The sequence below is a fragment of the Phocoena phocoena genome, chromosome 8 (assembly GCF_963924675.1).
Source record: "Phocoena phocoena chromosome 8, mPhoPho1.1, whole genome shotgun sequence".
NCBI classification, from domain to species: Eukaryota; Metazoa; Chordata; class Mammalia; order Artiodactyla; family Phocoenidae; genus Phocoena; species Phocoena phocoena.
Window position 1 is genome coordinate 109915179 of NC_089226.1, and position 6596 is coordinate 109921774.

Below are 6596 nucleotides of genomic sequence, written 5' to 3' on the forward strand. Positions count from 1 at the left end.
AGCAGCTCTGCCCCGCGCCTTGACCCCACGCACCAGAGTCACCGCGAGACCGCGCGAAGAGCGCCGGGAAGGGGTCGCGGCGCTCGCTCCGCAGGGTCTCCGGAGAGCAGAGGCGGGGGGCGGCAAGAAAAGGGCGGGCGGTGCATTGTGGGACCTGTAGTCCGAGCGCCTGGGCGCGAGGCATGCTGGGATTCGTAGTCCCCAATGTCGTGCGTTAGAGGCAGTGCTTGCTGGGAGGGATGCCGCCTGGTTGCTAGGTAACCAGCGCGGCAAAGTTGCGGGAAGAGCGAGGTCTCCCCATACTGCTGGGGCGCCCGGGCTGCCCCAGACCCTCCTCCCCCGCGGTCTTCCCCGAGCTCCGCCCAGACCCTCCTCCCCAGGCAGCCTGCCCCGCCGGCGCGCCACCAGCACTCCCCCCTTCTCAACACCCTGGGCCCAGGCGTGTTCTCCCCATTCTCCATTGGGAGCTCCAGACTCCAGCCTGTAGAGTCCTCTTCATGGCCGGAGAGTAGTTCTTAAGAAAGTAGTAGACATGCTGATCTTGGTTGACTCAAATTATTAATGTAGACAGAGCCCCCTGCAAAAACATTTAGCTCTGACCCATTTGAAAAAGTCCGGCAGGACTTGCCTGGTGGCACAGTGGTCAAGAATCCGCCTGCCAATGCAGGGGACACGGGTTCAAGCCCTGGTCTGGGAAGATCCCACATGCCGCAGAGCAACTAAGCCCATGGGCCACAACTACTGAGGCTGCGCTCTAAACTACTGAAGCCCACACGCCTAGAGCATGTGCTCCGCAACGAGAAGCCACCACAAGGAGAATCCTGCTCACCGCAATGAAGAGTAGCCACCACTTGCCGCTACTAGAGAAAGCCTGCGCGCAGCAACGAAGACCCAACGCAGCCAAAAATAAAAAATAAATAAGTTAAAAAAAAAAAAGTCCGGCATCTGCTCAAAGGGTGAAACAGAGAGTTAGTTACCATGTGACCCAGCAATTCGTATATACTCAAGAAATGAAAACATATGTCCATGCAGAACTGTACATGGATATTGTCACCTTTAATAATAAAATAGCCAGTTATTTCACCAGCAAAGGCAGGCTTATTCAGGAATAGCAGAGGAATTGCAGCTCAGTATCTCTGAACCACGGTGGACCACTGGCAAATCCAGAGAACAAGTAGGGGGAACGTGCTATTATAGGGAAAAAAGGGAGCTGGGAGGGGCTGTGATATCCAGAGCCCATTGGAGGAGCTGGGGGTCCAAAGTAAGGAGGCTTCCCATGGGCTGGGCCACTACAGTCTCTGATTGGCTGGGCTGCCGTGGGAGGAGAGAAGTTTCCTTCCTCCGGCTGGGTGGTCCGTAGAGATGCCTTCCTTTCGGAGGTGTAGTGGGGGGGTTCTTTTTCTGTTTGCATTACCAATGAAAATAAATATACCATTCGTTTTAATTTTAGAACTGCAGTCCTCCAATTTAATCTTAAGGAAAACGAGTTTGGGGAGATCAAAAGTTTCCCATAATGGCCATTGTAATTCTGGATTACTTTGGCCCACTTAGTTAAAAAATAGTCATGTAGGGCGGTCCCTAGATTTTAAACATGAAACCAGCTGGAGTCCCCAAAGGAGAGCTGCCCTCAGAGCATTTAGATGGCCAGGATCCCATTTCCCTAAGTCCTCCTGAAAACCCAAGAAAGTTGCTAGAGTCCTAACCCAGATTCCAAAGGGAATAAAACAAAACTCTTAGTTCCCAATTAGCTCAGTCCCCAAAAGAGAACCTTGCTACCATGCACTCCAGAAAACAGCTGAGTACTCACCAAGGATGAAACCACACCGCTGAAAGGACAAAGCCTCTGTCCTGAATAAAGTTGGTGAGCTCAAAACGCAAAAAGAGCAGGGCTCAGAATCCGAGAGGAGACTCACCAAACCAAAAGCTGGTGGCGACTCACAGAAGCAATAAGCACAAAGGGCTTGGTGCAATGCCTCAGTCAATTTCATCCCTTGGGGTTTGCCTCCAGACCCCACTACTGACACCACATGTGTCCACTTCAATAATATAAATACCTAGTTATTTTACTAGCAAAAGTGAGTTTACTCAGGAATAGCAGAGAAATTGCAATTTGAGATACGTGAACCATGGTGGACCACAGGCAAATACAGAGAACAAGGAGAGGGAACTTGCTTTTATAGGGAAAAGGGGGATTGGAAGGGGCTTTGATAGAGTCCACTGGAGGAGCTGGGGGTCCAAAGTAAGGAGGCTTCCCATAGGTTGGGCCACTGCAGTCTCTGATTGGCTGCAATCAGAGTGAAGCAGAGAGAAGTTTTCTTCTTTCTGCTAGGTAGTTAATAGAGATGCCTTCCTGTCAGAGGTGTAGGGGGACATTTCTTACTGTTTGGGGGTCATTGACGATGCATCGAGGGCATGAGAGCTTCCCCTACAGGCCTGTCCCCACTCCAGCTTTAGCTGGTTTCTTTAATTAGTTCCACAATGTTCATAGCAGCATAATTCATAATAACCAAAGGGGAAGCAACTTAATGTCCACCAACTGAGGAATGCAAGCAAAAAAATGTGGTATATCCGTACAATGGAAAATTATTCAACTGTAAAAAGGAATGAAGTTTTGACACATGCTACAACATGGGTTGTACATTATGCTTGAAAACTTTGTGCTAAGTGAAAGAAGTCAGCCACAAAAGACTATATACTGGGCTTCCCTGGTGGTGCAGGGGCTAAGAATCTGCCTGCCAATGCAGGAGACACAGGTTCGAGCCCCGCTCCGGGAAGATCCCACATGCCGTGGAGCAACAAAGCCCGTGTACCACAACTACTGAGCCTGTGCTCTACAGCCCATGCTCTGCAACAAGAGAAGCCACCGCAATGAGAAGCCCGCGCACTGCAATGAAGAGTAAGTAGCCCCCCGCTCGCCACAACCAGAGAAAGCCCGCACGCAGCAACGAAGACCCAACGCAACCAAAAATAAACAAACAAATAAATAAATTAAAAAAAAGAAGACTATATACTGTATGGTCCACTTATATGAGATGTCAATAGGCCAGAATAGGCAAATCATGGACACAGAATAGTGGTCACCACAGGCTGGGAAGGGAATGTGGAGTGACTGCTCAAGGGTACTGGGCTCCTTTTCAGGGACATGAAAATATTCTAAAATTGACTGTGGTGATGGTTGCATGTATCTATAAGTATACTAGAAACTACTGAACTGTTCACTCTAAATGCAGAGAGTTCCCAACAGCTTCACAAATGGTACCTGTTGTGATCTTTACACCCCCAGGTTCTATTTTTATCTCTGGCTTAAAGAGGAGAAACTGAGGCACAGAAAGGTTGGTAACCCACTGGCCCAGCCTGTTCTTCCCCTGGTGCCTCTCCCCTGAAGCCCTGCACTCTGCAGAGACCCCTGCACCTGCAGCTTTGCTCCTGGGGCGTGACGTCTGGGTCTCACCTCCGCCTAGTCCCTGACCTAACCATGATGCTTCACCCTGGACACCTTGCAGCCCCCTCACCCCTCCCACTGCGAGACTTGGAGACAGGCCAGAGGGAGAGGGGCAGGGCATCTGCAAGGCCCACCACACTTTGTGGCCCAGGTGGCCAGGTGGCAGGTGTGAAAATTAACAAAGGGAAACCTCATTTAAAATGGAGTCGGGGGACTTCCCTGGTGGTGCAGTGGTTAAGAGTCCACCTGCCGGTGCAGGGGACACGGGTTCGTGCCCTGGTCCGGGAAGATCCCACATGCCGCGGAGCGGCTGGGCCCGTGAGCCATGGCCGCTGAGCCTGCGCGTCCGGAGCCTGTGCTCCGCAACGGGAGAGGCCACAACAGTGAGAGGCCCGCGTACGGCAGAAAAAAAAAAAAAAGGAGTCGGGAAACCCTGAAGGGGGAGCTCTCACACACACGTACCTTACTTTACATTCCTGGGCAGGAAGAAGCTTGCTTTACTACCCAGCAGAGGAAGGAAGTTTCTCTCCTTGCCCAGCAATAGCCAGCCAGAGAGAAGCTACCACCACTCAGAGCACGAGAACCCATCACCACCCTGAGCTTTTCTCCATGGACTTCTGGTTCAAAGCAGCCCCTCCCAATAAAGTAACAGCTCCTCTCCTTTGTTCTCCAGTCTTGCCTGTGGTTGGCCATAGTCTGTGTTTCCTGAACAGCAGTTCCTCTGCCATTCCCAAATAAACTCATTTTGCTAGTGAAATAACTGGTTATTTCGTTTTAAGGTTGACACAGGTGTGAGGAGTTAGCAGAACAGCTTTGAGGACATGGCCCGCTGCGATTCTGAGAACCTGTGGGGCTGCCCCTGGGACCCCATGTGGGGAGGGTGCAGAGGCCAGTGACCTTCCTCAGCCAGGGCGGTGACTGTGGGAAGCCCCAGTGCACTGGAGCAATTCAGGGTCTTTGACGGTGGCCGATTCTGGCCTTGCTCAGGGATTGCTGGTGTCCTGAGGCCACACCTCAAAGAACCAGGTCAAAGGTTACATGGGAGTGGCCTGGTCTCAGATTCCAAGGTTTCCTTAGGCCTGCAGGACACATTTATGGTGGTAAATGGTGAAAATATTGGCAGAAATGCTTTCCAAAAACATTCTTGCAAGGAAGGCAGAGAAAAAGTTGCGAATTTGTAAAAGAACCATGGCTATCCTTTTCCACTGGAGTGGAAAACCTGCAAAGGTGAAGGGTTCCATAGAACTCTGCCCGCCACTCGCACACCTGCCGCCTGGGAGTTTTCTCAGGGTTGATGGAAGGATTTGGGACAACAGGGCTGTAAACTCAGCCAAGAACGGCTCTCTGCTCCCTGAGAAAGAAAACAGGGCACTTTCCTGGTGGCGCAGTGGTTAAGACTCCACGCTCCCAATGCAGGGGGCCCGGGTTGGATCCCTGGTCAGGGAACTAGATCCCACATGCATGCCGCAACTAAGGAGCCCGTGAGCCTCAGCTAAGGAGCCTGCTAGGTGCAACTAAGGAGCATGCCTGCCGCGACTAAGACCTGGTGCAACCAAATAAAAATAAATGAATAAATAAATAAATAAATGGCATTCACTATTTAAAAAAAAAAAAGAAAGAAAACAGGAACTGCTGAAATTTAAGGCCCAGAGGCATTGGTGGGGAGCAGCAGGGAGACAGAAGTGTTCCTGGGGTGAGGACATCAGGGGCCTGGGTCCCCACCCCAATGCCATCCTGGTGTGACGGGCACGGGCCAGCTTCCCGCAGACCGGAGGAGCAGAGGCCCAACCTGGGGGAGGGGTCTCTCCTGCAGGGGCCTGAGGCCAGCGAGGTCTATGGCCCAAGAGAGGCTCCGTCAGCCAAAGAAGCCAGAGGGGGGTGGGGTGCCTGGGACCAGCCTGGAGAGGACTCAGGAGACCCCAACCTCAGCCGCCCTGCCTGTGCCGCCTCCGAGGAGCAGCCTCAGAAAGACCCCAGAGGGTCTTCGGCCACATCCAGGCCACTGGGGTTGGGAGGACAGATTCCCCCGGTGAGGATGAGCCTGGGGCACTCTTGGTAGACTTGTCATTCTGACATCTTCCTGGGGGAGGCGCCCTAGAGACGGCGGGAATGGGGGGCCTGCGTCCTGCTGCACTTTGGCAGCAGGATTCACAGGGGAGGAGCCGGAGGCCCATGTGCACCTCGACTGGAGTTCTCCGCCCAAAACAGGGCAGGGTCAGCCTGCGGACAGCCGGGGTGGCCAGGCCACACTGCCTGAAGGGGTGCGGCTTCTTCACGAGATGTACTCAAAACCAAGGCAGAGAGTGAGGCTGAGCCTGAACAAAGTTCCTGATAATAGACTTTAATATGACAACAAAGTGCATTTAATAATGCAGAGTTTATAAAAGTGCTGTGTGTCAAAGAAAGCAAACTGTAGGAAGAAAAGCGCAATTCCACCATCCGCACGCAAATATGAATATCAAATACAAAAACTACTCTCCCGGTATTTTAATGCATTTTAACTTAGTTGAGATAAAGAAATGTATATATGTCTACAATCTATGTTTTCTTCACTTAACAGTATAACATAAGCATTTTCCTGTGCTGTCATAAACTCTGAAAGCATCATTTTTAACGGCTACTTAACCAGCATATGACTATACCGTGTTGGCTCAGACATTTCCCTATGATTGATAATCCAGGTGGTTTATAATTTTTGCCTCAAAGCACATAGTAATACATATTTTCAATATTTTGGAGTTTTTCTTAGGATAGTTTAGAAAAAGTTAATTAATGGACCAAAGTATGAACAATTTTTAAGGCTTTAGATTCTTATTGCTGGACTGCTTTCCGAAAGGGCCGCACCCATTTCCTCTCCAGATAGGACTAGATGAGACCTGCCCTTTCCATCCTTCACTGAGAGTAGGGGAGCTTCCACTGTGGGGCGAGGCCAGGGCTCCTCTTCCCGCGCCGCTCCGCCCCCGGGCTGGAGATGCTACGCTGCCTTCGCCCAAGGGGCCAAGGTGCAAGAGGCTCTTGGGCAGCGAGGCTGCTGGATATAATTTAGGTTCCCTCAGACCCTTGGAAGGTGGGAAAGAGAAGAAGCAGTGTTTCTGTGGCATTAAAATTGGGAATGCCAAATAAAGACATTGAAAAAGGGAGCAGCTGTGTAGAC